Here is a 12,929-nt window from a genome sequence, read left to right as displayed (position 1 = left end):
CAAAAACTCTACCAGGGAACTTCTACAGCTGATAAACACCTTCAGCAAAGTGTCCGGATAAAAAATTAACTCAAAAAAATCAGTAGCACTCCTGTATGCAAAGGACAAAAGGGCTGAGAAAGAAATTAGAGAAACAACACCCTTCACAATAGCCACAAATGACATAAGGTACCTTGCAGTAACCCTAACCAAGGAAGTCAAAGACTTGTATGAAAAAAAATTTCAAGTCTCTGAAGAAAAAATTAGAAGAAGTTATCAGAAGATGGAAAAATCTCCCATGCTCATGGCTTGGCAGGATTAACATAGTAAAAATGGCCATCTTACCAGAAGCAATCTACAGATTTAATGCAATTCCTATCAAATTGCCAACACAATTCTTTACAGACCTGGAAAGAAAAATTCTCAACTTCATATGGAATAACAAGAAACCCAGAATTTCTAAAACAATCCTCTACAATAAAAGATCTTCTGGAGGTATCTCCATCCCTGATCTTACGTTGTACTATAGAGCAACAGTTTTAAAAACTGCATGGTACTGGCATAGAAACAGAATGGTGGATTAATGGAACCGAACAGAGGACCCAGAAATAAACCCACACACTTATGGACACCTGATATTTGACAAAGACGCCAAAACCATACAATGGAAAAAAGATAGCATCTTCAACAAATGGTGCTGGTCCAACTGGAGGTCTGCATGTAGAAAAATGAAAATAGATCCATACTTATCACCCTGCACAAAACTGAAGTCCAAGTGGATCAAAGATCTCAACATAAAACCAGACACATTAAATAGGCTAGAAAAAAATAAGTGGGAAATACCATAGAACTCATTGGTACAGTAAAAATCTTCCTGAACAGAACACCAACAGCACAGGCTCTAAGAGCAACAATAAATAAATGGGATCTCATGAAACTGAAAAGCTTCTGTAAAGCAAATGACACCATCATCAAAACAAAGCAACTGCTTACAGACTCTTCAGCAACCCTTTATCTGACAAAGGTCTCATATCCAGTATATATAAAAAACTAAAAAAAGCTGAAAAGCAGCAAACCAAGTAATCAACTTAAAAAATGGGTAACAGCTAAACAGAGAATTCTCTGTAGAGGAATATCGAATGGCAGAGAAGCACTTAAAGAAATGATCAACCTCATTAGCCATCAGGGAAATGCAAATCAAAACAACCCTGAGATTTCACCTTACACCCATGAGAATGGCCAAGATCCAAAACTCAAGTGACAACACATACTGGTGGGACTGTAAACTTGTCCAACCACTCTGGAAATCAATTTGGAGCTTTCTCAGACAACTAGGAATAGCACTTCCTCAAGATGAAGTCATACCACTCCTAGGTATATATCCAAAAGAGGCCCAAGTACACAAAAAGGACATTTGCTCAACCATGTTTGTAGCAGCTTCATTTGTAATAGCCAGAAGCTGGAAACAGCCCAGATGCCGCTCAACTGAAGAATGGATGCAGAAACTGTGGTACAACTACACAATGGAGTATTTACTCAGCTATGAAAAATAAGGAAATCATGAAATTTGCAGGTAAATTGTGGGACCTGGAAAGGATCATCCTGAGTGAGTTGTCCCAGAAGCAAAAAGACACACACGGTATATATTCACTCATATAAACATACAACATATAATAAAGCCACTAAAATCTGTACATTTAAATAAACTAAGCAAAAGAAAGGACCCTAACTAAAATGTTCAATCCCCACCCTGAAAGGCAAAGAGGATAGACATCAGGAGAAAAAGAAAACAGGAAACAACCTAGGAACCTGCTACAGATGGCCTCTGAAAGCCAGAAGAAGAAAACAGGAAACAACCTCAGAACCTGCCACAGAGGGCCTCTGAAAGCCTCTGCCATGCAGACTGTCAAAGCAGATGCTGAGCCTGATGGCCAACTGTTGGGCAGAGTGAACGGAATTTTATGTAAGAAGTGGGAAATAGTAAGAGCTGGAGAGGACAGGAACTCCACAAGGAGAGAAACAGAACAAGAAAATTTGAACACAGGAAACTTCCCAGGGACTCATACTCCAACCAAGGACTATTCCTGGAGATAACCTAGAACCCTGACAATGCAGCCACTTCTGATGAGAACTGATAGACTAAGATCAGAAAGGAGAGGAGGACCTCCCCTATCAGTGGGCTTGGGGAGGGGCATGCATGCAGAAATGGGGGAGGGTGGTACAGGGAGGGGAAGGAGGGAGGGGCTTATGGGGGGATACAAAATGAATAAAGTGTAATTAATAAAAGTTAAATAAAAAATAAAAAATAAATAAATAAATAAATAGAAAAAGTTAAAAAAAGAAAAAAAAGATTGTTATAATATTCTTTTAAAATGTATATACCTTACCCTTGTTGATTCAAATTCTGATCCCCCGCCACACACACACTTTCTGGTTTCAATAAGGATATTGCATTGTGATCCCCATTCTAAGCATCCTGTCTCAACTTTGTAAAAACTTCCAATACAGCAACAAGGCACAATGTTAAGTTGGGAGGAACCAAAAAGAAAAAAAAAAGTATAGCTAGAGGGCAGGAAATATGTGGAAGGGAAAGGGGCAAGAGGAGAGCTGAGAGATGGAGCTGGGGGAGAGATATTGGAGGATGTGGAACATGAACCAGACCCAAGATTTCACAAAAAGCAAGTATAATGTGGGAAATCTAAATGTTACGAAACTATGAGGGTTTGAGGTTTTAGGATGGAGTAAGTATTGCTCAGCATTTTGTTATAGGTTAATTAGATAAACCCAGTCTCTGTGTGGAGATTTGGTTGTACAGGTGTTTAGGCTTAACAGCAGCATTACTGTAAGATAAATCAATAGTACATATTAATCTCTGATTACAATAAATGGCATCCAATTAATCTAAGTATCCACACCCTTTAAATCATACTTAAACATAATTTGGAGGGGGGAATAAGCTCCGAGTGATACAACCCAAACTTAAAGCCTAAAAATTTTAAGGTCAATTATGTCTCTTTAAGAGAGACTCTTAAGCAGGCCTTGGAGCAAATGGCAGCCTAATATGGGCAGACCTCAGACTTAACATAATAAAACTGGCTGCCACTACAGTCTAACAGGATGGAAGAAGCAATAAAACAGTCTTCTTAGAGCTTGGCTCATAATCAGTTCTATGGCATTAAGAGTGAAATAAAGGAAAGTCTAAAAATTGTGACTATGCTTATATTCATAGTCATCAATTTAACTTTAATTATTGCATTAGCGTTTTAAGGCAAAGGCTTTAGAAAAGATACTAGAACAATATAAAAAAATGAACTTTGGAAACAGGACATAAAACAGGAGATTCAAAAACTTACAGAACGCCATGTACAATAGGAAGACAGAGGAGAGGTTTTAGAAAAGATAATGGAACAGCACAAAGACAACTAGAACAATATAAAGAAAAAAGTTAAAAGTTGAAAGAGGCATAAACCAAGAGATACAAAAACTTATTGAACAAAACAAACAACAGGGAGATAGGTATGAAATATGGGTGCAAACCTTAAGAGAAAAGTTTAGAATACTAAGTAAAGAAAATACTCAGGTAGAGGCAAAAGACAAAAATAAAGGCAACCAAAGGTGGTTTAGAAAACAAACATTGGCATATCCAGTCAGTATACAGCAGAGACTAGCAGATAATGATCATCCACTGAATTATGATGATGCTGCATGGTGCCCTGTGGAAGTGCTAGATCTGAGGAAATTTAAGGAAAGTGTCACTAATTTTGGAATGCATTCACCATTTGTAAAACAGATGCTGACTTCCTGGTCAATCAAAAGCAGAGTAATTCCTCAAGGACTAAGAGGATATGGCAAAGGCAATATTAGAACTTGGGCCATATTTACAATGGCTTTCATGATAGAGAGAAGAAGCTAGAGAGATAGCACACAAAAACAGATCCAGATGTGTTGGTGTTTCTAAGGAACAGCTGCTTGGTGATGGCCAGTATGCTGACATAAAGATACAAGCTGTATATAATGAAGAAACCTTAGCATTATGTCACCTAGTAGCCTTAAATGCTTGGGACAAGGTTGAGGAATGAGGAAAAAAACTTGAGCCATTCTCCCAGGTTATACAAGGTCCAAGTGAAACATTTACTAACTTTTTGCAAAGATTGACTTCAGCTGTGGATAGAAGTATATCAGATCCACTAGCTAAAAAATCACTAATAGAATCTTTAGCTTTTGAAAATGCTAATACTGAATGCTAAGAGGCAATAAGGCCATTAAGAGCAAGATCTGCTCTAATAGATGAATGGATAAGAAATATGATTGATATCAGACCTCATTCACCCAATTTGACCTTGATAGGAGAAGCTATCCCAAAAGACATTGGGAAATGTTGTAATTGTGATGGGCGAGATAACTACAAAAGAAATTACCAGGAAATACAAAATAATTAAAGAAGGGAGCCTATTCTTTCTAGAATATGTGGAAGATGTGATAAGGGTCGAGATTGAATTAGTGAATGTAGAGCAGTCACAGATAAATGGGATAATTCTTTATCAAAAAACACCTGAGGGAGCCTCTGGCAGGCCCCCAAACTGGAGAGGGATACTCCTCCACAAGAAAAGTAAACACCACTGCTCTGGGAATAAACATTAAAAACTTGGATAGAGAGGCCAAAGCAGATTCTATAGATACATCAAAAAAACCAGGCAGAGATAACAAACAAACAAACAAACAAATGTATTGGCAAACCTCAACAAATGATCAAAGGCCAAAGTAAAAGATAATTTTGTTACTAATGAAATTGAAGGCATGGTAGATACTGAAGCTGATGTCACAATTATTACTCCTAAATTCTGGCTGCAAAACTGACCACTTCAAGAAGTGGATATTCAATTCCAAGGAGTTGGAACTTTATCTAAAGTTAGACAAAGTGTTAGATGGCTTAAATGTACAGGACCAGAAGGTCAAATAGGAAAACTAAGACCCTATGTGGCTGAGGTAGCCTTAAACTTATGGGGAAGAGGTCTGTTACAACAATGGAAGACCCAGATTAACATACCCCCAAGTTCTGAGACAAGCCAAAAGACAGGTAATACTCCTGATAAAGAAGATAAAATTATTTTAAAAATGTCATTAAGATAAAATTATTAAAAAATGACAGTTTCAGACTGTCCAGGCTGTCTATAACAAAATATAGAGGAGGCCATCTTTTCAACTTCATGTTAGTAAGCCACTGCTAATAAAATTCCCACAGCCTTACCATTAAGATGTTTGGCAAACCAACCTATTTGGATTGAACAATGGTTACGAGTAAAGAAAAAGTATTGGCACTAGAACAGTTAATCCTGAAACAGCTGTAGGCTCAATATAAAGAGGAGTCCAACAGCCCTTGGAATTCTCCAGTATTTGTCATTAAAATTAAATCTGATAAATTGAGGATCTTAACAGATCTAAAAGCAGTTAACAAAATTATTCAGCCAATGGGATTGTTAGAAGCCAGAATCCCATTGCCTTCCTTGTTACCTAAAAAATGGCCTATTATAGTGATTGATTTAAAGGATTACTTTTTCACAATTCCTTTATATTAACACAATAAGGAAAGGTTTGCTTTCTCAGTACCCTTACCACAGGGAATGTTAAATAGTCCTACTTTGTGTCAATATTTTGTGTTGTACAAAATATTATACAAAACCATTGGAGGTAATTCTTAAGCAGGTTCCTCAATCTATAATTTACTACTATATGGATGATATCTTATTAGCTGATTCAGATACAAACACATTAGAAAATATTTTTGATGAAATAAATAATAACTTTGCCTTGTTGGGGATTACAGATTCCTCCTGAAAAAATACAAAGAGGAGATTCTATTATCTAGGATACGAAATACACCTACAGAAAATTCAACAACAAAAAGTACAAATTAGAAAAAAAAAACAGTTAAGAACTCTTAATGATTTTCAAAAATTGCTGGGAGATATTAACTGGCTATGGCCTACCCTTGGTTTAGCTACACAAGAACTAAGTAACTTATTTCAAATCTTACAGGGTGATAAGGACTTAAATAGTCCAAGAACATTATCAACTGAAGCTGAAAAGGAATTGGCTCTGGTAGAAATAAAATTACAAGATACTTGTATAGACTGTTTTGATCCAAAGAGGGGCTATCTTTTGGATATTTTACACTCTACTCATTCTCCCACAGGAACTCTTATGAAGAAGGAGGACTGTATTTTAGAAGGGATATTTTTGGCACACAAACAAAATAAAAAACTAAAAACCTATATAGAAATGTTTTCTGAATTGATCCTAAAAGGGAAAATGAGACTTTGTCAACTGGCTGGAATAGATCCAGCTGAAATTGTAATGCCCTTTACCAATGCTGAGATTGTGTGGTGGTTATGGGCAGACATGAATATTGTTAAAGAGATTGTTGTGAATTTTTGGGAGAAATCAATTACAGATGCCCCCAAAGCAAGTGACTTCAGTTTATAAAAAGAACTAATTGGATTCTCCCCCATATAGTGAAAGGAACACCAATTTCTGGAAGTCCCACATTATATATAGATGCCAATAAATCAAAAAGGGCAGGTTATAAGTCAGAAAATCTGAGTGAAGTGGTGGAGAGTCCTTATGATTCATTTCAAAAATCAAAATTATAAGCAATCCTTTTGGTGTAATCAGATTTTCAGGAATCTCTTAATATACTCACTGACTCTCATTGTGCCAAAAGAGTTGTTCTGCATATAGAAACTGCTGATCTAATTCAGGATAATTCAGACTTAACTTCACTGTTCCTTCAATTACAACAAGTAATCAGAAATAGAAATAATCCATTGTATATAACACATATCAGATCTCATGCAGGTTTACCAGGTCCTCTAGCACAAGACAATGAGAAAATTGAACAACTATTGATAGGAAGCATGTTAGAGGCCTCAGAATTTCATTTAAAACACCATGTTAACAGCAAAGGTTTAAAAAGAGAGTTTTCTATCTCTTGACACGAAGCCAGAGAACTTGTGAGAAAATGCCCCACTTGTTCTTTACACAGCCAGACTCCACTATCTGTAGGAAGTAACCCTAAAGGTAACCAAAGAAATAAGATTTGGAAAATGGATGTGCTTTATTTCACAGAGTTTGGTAAACTGAAATATGTGCAGCATACTATAGACACATATTCAGGGCTTCAATGAGCAAAAGTCTTTAGCTCTGAAAAGGCTGATTCAGTTATTATGCATTTATTAGAAGTGATGGGTGTACCTGAACAAATTAAGACTGATAATGCTACAGCATACATCTTTAATAAAATGGAGTGATTTTTTTTTACATATTATAAGATAAAATTTAACAGGTATACCTTACAATCCTACTGGTCAAACAGTCATTGAAAGATGCAATTGTACTTTAAAGGACATGCTTAACAAAAGAGAGGGGTATTAAAAGCCCCCAGAGATAGATTAAATAATGCTTTATTGACCTTACATTTCTTAAATGTTAATGAACAACAAACAACAGTTGCTGAGAGACACTGGGTTATAGAAAAAACTGTTGAGTTATTTCAGCCTATATATTTCAAGGATACTCTATTCACAATGGAGATTGGGGAATGTGTTACACTGGGGAAGAGGTTTTGCTTATGATCATGCAGGTGAAGAGAAATTATGGGTTCCTTCAAAAGTAATAAAAATCAGAAATGACAAACAAAGTGGAAGAACTTAGCCACTTAAAAGAAAAGAGAAATCGGGGGAGGGGCAAGATGGCGGAGCCGGGAGGACTCTCATTCTGAGCAGCAGCACAGCAGGATCAGCACAGTGACCAGCAATCAGAACTCTCGGCCATAAAACACAGTCAATCCCACTGAAATCAGGGACAAGACAAGGCTGCCCACTCTCTCCATATCTCTTCAACATAGTGCTGGAAGTCCTTGCTAGAGCAATAAGACAGTTGAAGGAGATCAAGGGGATACAGATAGGAAAGGAAGAAGTCAAATTATCACTATTTGCAGATGATATGATAGTATACGTGAGTGACCCCAAAAACTCTACCAGGGAACTCCTACAGCTGATAAACACCTTCAGCAAAGTGGCAGGATACAAAATTAACTCAAAAAAATCAGTAGCCCTCCTGTATACAAAAGACAAAAGGGCTGAGAAAGAAATTAAGGAAACAACACCCTTCACAATAGCCACAAATGACACAAGGTACCTCGGAGTAACCCTAACCAAGGAAGTCAAAGACTTGTATGAAAAAAATTTCAAATCTCTGAAGAAAGAATTAGAAGAAGATATGAGAAGATGGAAAGATCTCCCATGCTCATGGCTTGGTAGGATTAGCATAGTAAAAATGGCCATCTTACCAAAAGCAATCTACAGATTCAATGCAATGCCCATCAAATTACCAACACAATTCTTTACAGACCTGGAAAGAAAAATTCTCAACTTCATATGGAATAACAAGAAACCGAGAATTGCTAAAACAATCCTCTACAATAAAAGATCTTCTGGAGGTATCTCCATCCCTGATCTTAAGTTGTACTATAGAGCAACAGTTTTAAAAACTGCATGGTACTGGCATAGAAACAGAATGGTGGATCAATGGAACCGAACAGAGGACCCAGAAATAAACCCACACACTTATGGACACCTGATCTTTGACAAAGACGCCAAAACCATACAATGGAAAAAAGATATCATCTTCAACAAATGGTGCTGGTCTAACTGGATGTGTACATGTAGAAAAATGAAAATAGATCCATACTTGTCACCCTGCACAAAACTGAAGTCCAAGTGGATCAAAGACCTCAACATAAAACCAGACACATTAAATCGGCTTGAAAAAAAAGTGGGAAATACCCTAGAACTCATTGGTACAGGGGAAAACTTCCTGAACAGAACACCAAAAGCACAGGCTGTAAGAGCAACAACCAATAAATGGGACCTCATGAAACTGAAAAGTTTCTGTAAAGCAAAGGACACCGTCATCAAAACAAAGCGACCACCTACAGATTGGGAAAGAATCTTCACCAACCCTTTATCTGACAGAGGACTCATATCCAGTATATATAAAGAACTAAAGAAGGTGAAAAGCAGCAAACCAAGTAACTCACTTAAAAAATGGGGAACAGAGCTAAACAGAGAATTCTCTGTAGAGGAATACCGAATGGCAGAGAAGCACTTAAAGAAATGCTCAACCTCATTAGCCATTAGAGAAATGCAAATCAAAACAACCCTGAGATTTCACCTTACACCCATGAGAATGGCCAAGATCCAAAACTCAAGTGACAACACATGCTGGAGAGGTTGTGGAGAAAAGGGAACCCTTCTCCACTGCTGGTGGGAATGTAAACTTGTACAACCACTCTGGAAATGAATCTGGCGCTTTCTCAGACAACTAGGAATAGCGCTTCCTCAAGATCCAGCCATACCACTACCTGGCATATATCCAAAAGAGGCTCAAGTACACAAAAAGGACATTTGCTCAACCATGTTTGTAGCAGCTTTATTTGTAATAGCCAGAAGCTGGAAACAACCCAGATGCCCCTCAACTGAAGAATGGATGCAGAAATTGTGGTACATCTACACAATGGAATATTACTCAGCAATGAAAAATAAGGAAATCATGAAATTTGCAGGTAAATGGTGGGACCTGGAAAGGATCATCCTGAGTGAGTTGTCCCAGAAGCAAAAAGACACACATGGTATATACTCACTCATATAGACATACAACATAGGACAAACCCACTAAAACCTGTGCATCTAAAGAAACTAAGCAAGAGAGAGGACCCTAACTAAAACGTCCAATCCCCATCCGGAAAGGCAAAGAGGATGGACATCAGAAGAAGAAGAAAACAGGAAACAACCTAGGAACCTACCACAGAGGGCCTCTGAAAGCCTCTGCCCTTCAGACTATCAAAGCAGATGCTGAGCCGGATGGGCAACTGTTGGGCAGGTGAACGGAATTTTAGGTAAGAACTGGGAAATAGTAAGAGCTGGAGAGGACAGGTTCTCCACAAGGAGAGCAACAGAACAAGAAAATTTGAACACAGGGAACTTCCCAGAGACTCATACTCCAACCACGGACTATTCATGGAGATAACCCAGAACCCCTGCACAGATGTAGCCCAGGGCAGTTCAGACTCCAATTGGGTTACATAGTAATGTGAAGAGGGACTACCTCTGACATAATCTGATTGGCCTGCTCTTTGATCACCTCCCTCTGGGGGGGAGCAGCCTTACCAGGCCATAGTAGAGGACAATACAGCCACTTTTGATGTGAACTGACAGACTAAGATCAGAAAGGAGAGGAGAACCTCCCCTATTAGTGGACTTGGGGAGTGGCATGCAAGCAGAGGGAGGAGGGAGGGTGGGATTGGGAGCGGAGGAGGGAGGGGCTTATGAGGGGATGCAGAATGAATAAAGTGTAATTGATGAAAAATTTAAAAAAAAAGGGAAAAAAATAATTTAAGAACCTTAAATGACTTTCAAAATTGGAGGAAAACATGGAGTTAGTCAATTGGCATGGAGCACGTCTCGCCCCTGGGGGCAATGGTCTCCTGAACCTACTCAGACCTTGGACACCACCACTGCTAGTTCTAGAACTGATGCAGGATGTTCCAACGAGGGGTTAAGGCTTCTCATAATATTTCCTATAAGCCCACACCTGTTTGTCTATATCCCCCATTTTTATTCATTATTAGCCAGATAGAGCCAAGTAATTGTGGTAATGATACTTGCTTTTTTGCCCAATGCTGGAATGCTAGTAAATTTAGGTATGCCCTGGTTACTCGCATGCCTCACTGGGTGCCTGTGCCCGTTGATGCCCCTCACGCTATGACTCTCTTCAGACAGAAAAGGGATCTTGGAACTACAGCCACCATTGTTACTGCCATCTCATTGGCGGCTGTTGGAGCTACCACCGGGGCATTAGCCATGAGTCATACTGGGCAGACTGCTCAGACCCCGAATAATCATTTAGCCAATGTAGCTCATGCCTTAGTTGTACATAAAGGAATTAATGCTCAACTAAAAGGAAGCTTGATGGTGTTCAATCAAAGGATTGACCTCTTGCAGGAGCAAATTGATACCCTATGGCAAATTGCTCAACCTGGCTGTCAATGAAAGTATGCTGGACTTTGTGTCACTAGCATACAACATGAGAATTTTTCCTGTGCTGCAAATATGTCTAAACAATTGTCGAGCTATATTTTAGGTAATTGGACTGGAGAATTCGATACTACGATGGAGCAGCTGAGAGTGGCCATTGTCACAGTAAATTCTACCAGAGTGGACGCAGGACTAGCCACAGGATTATCAACATGGATTGCTGCAGCCATGAATCATCTGAAGGAATGGGCGGGCATGGGAGTGTTAGCAGGCCTTCTGGTGTTGGTCTCCTTGGTTTGCCTGTGGTATATATGCAAGATTAGAGTCCCACAACAGTGTGATGCAGCCATGATCATTCAGGCCTTTACAGCCATTGAAGCAGGACATTCTCCCCAAGCATGGTTGGATACCATAAAAAGCTAAAATGATACGCTCAGGATGCGAGGCTAAGCACTGCACTCAGGGTTAGCTGCTTTCGACCCAGAGAAGAGCATGTCTGATTGCATGCGGGTTGATGCCCCAGGTCCCGCCTCTGAGAAAAAGGTATCAGACGGGTCTGATGCTCTTTGGGTGGATGACACCTAAATGAACATCTGTACAAAGTCCCAATTGATTTCTAATATCAGAGATCAGACCTCTACTCTTGCCTGATGCGTCTAAAACAAAAAGGGGGAACTGTAGAGAACTGCGGAATGCTATGCCTTAAAGGTGCCTTCCACCTTCCCGATGGTGAGTGCTCTCTGTCATGAACAATTCCACATTTGGCTAAGGCTGAGGATCTGGCTTGCTTCCATGTATGTGGACCTATCTGCATTGCCCCCGTGGCACGCCTGGGTTGGCTACCCAGAGGCTATTTAAGCTGTGGGCTGGCTTTCCCCGGGGTCCGAGGATTGTTCAATGTTCCTGAATAAACTGCATTGAAAAAAAAAAAACATATACTGGCACAGGGTCTTCTCTGAGACTGACACTCAACCAAGGACTATCTATGGATATAACTTAGAACTTCTGCTCGAACGTGTCCCGTGGAAGCTCAGTAAACAAGTCGTTTCCTAAAGTAAGGGGAACAAGGACTCTTTCTATCAGGATCTCGAGGAGAGGACAGGCTCTTTGACCTCCCCATCCCCACAGGGGAACAGTACTATTATGCCACAGAGGAGGACTTTGCAGCCAGCCCTGAAGATACCTGATAAAACAGGGTCAAATGAATGGGGAGGATCCTGGTCCTCCCCTATCAATGGACTTGGAAAGGGGCAGGGAGAAGACCAGGGAGGGAGTGTGGGGTTGGGGAGGGAATGAGGGAGAGGGATACAGCTGGGGCACAGAGTTAACAAAATGTAACTAATAAGAAAAATATAATTAAAAAAATATAACAATAATTAATGAAATAAGAAGCCAGTAAGTTCAAAGAAAGCAGGGAGGTTATGTGGGAAGGCTTGGAGAGAAGAAAGGAAAGGAAGCAATATAATTGCATTTTAATATCAAAAATTCTTTAAAAATTAATAAAAAGACATTCCTGCATAAAAAGAAATAAAAAAAAAATAAAATGAGAACTGAGAGGCAATGAACTATTTGACAGCTGATGCTGTTGCACACTAGTGTTGCTAACCCTCTATGTGCAGGATTGCCTTGTCTGACCTGGCTGGATTGGCAGTTGTGTCCTATTCAGTTGTGAGTCCAGAGCTCTCCTGGTCCTGGGGTTCACAATTAAAACTTTGCCTTAAGGACAAAGAAATGGGTTTTGTTATATGCCTAGGACACAAGAGCAGCTTTGTTTTCTGCTGTGGTCCTCCAGATGAACCCTCTAAACATATTGTTAGTGCCAGGACTGCTTGTTTAGAGGTGCCACCTGAGCACATT

Source organism: Meriones unguiculatus (assembly GCF_030254825.1).
Source record: "Meriones unguiculatus strain TT.TT164.6M chromosome Y unlocalized genomic scaffold, Bangor_MerUng_6.1 ChrY_unordered_Scaffold_23, whole genome shotgun sequence".
Lineage (NCBI taxonomy): Eukaryota > Metazoa > Chordata > Mammalia > Rodentia > Muridae > Meriones > Meriones unguiculatus.
The sequence above is the reverse complement of the archived record's forward strand: the minus strand, read 5'-3'. Positions refer to the sequence as shown.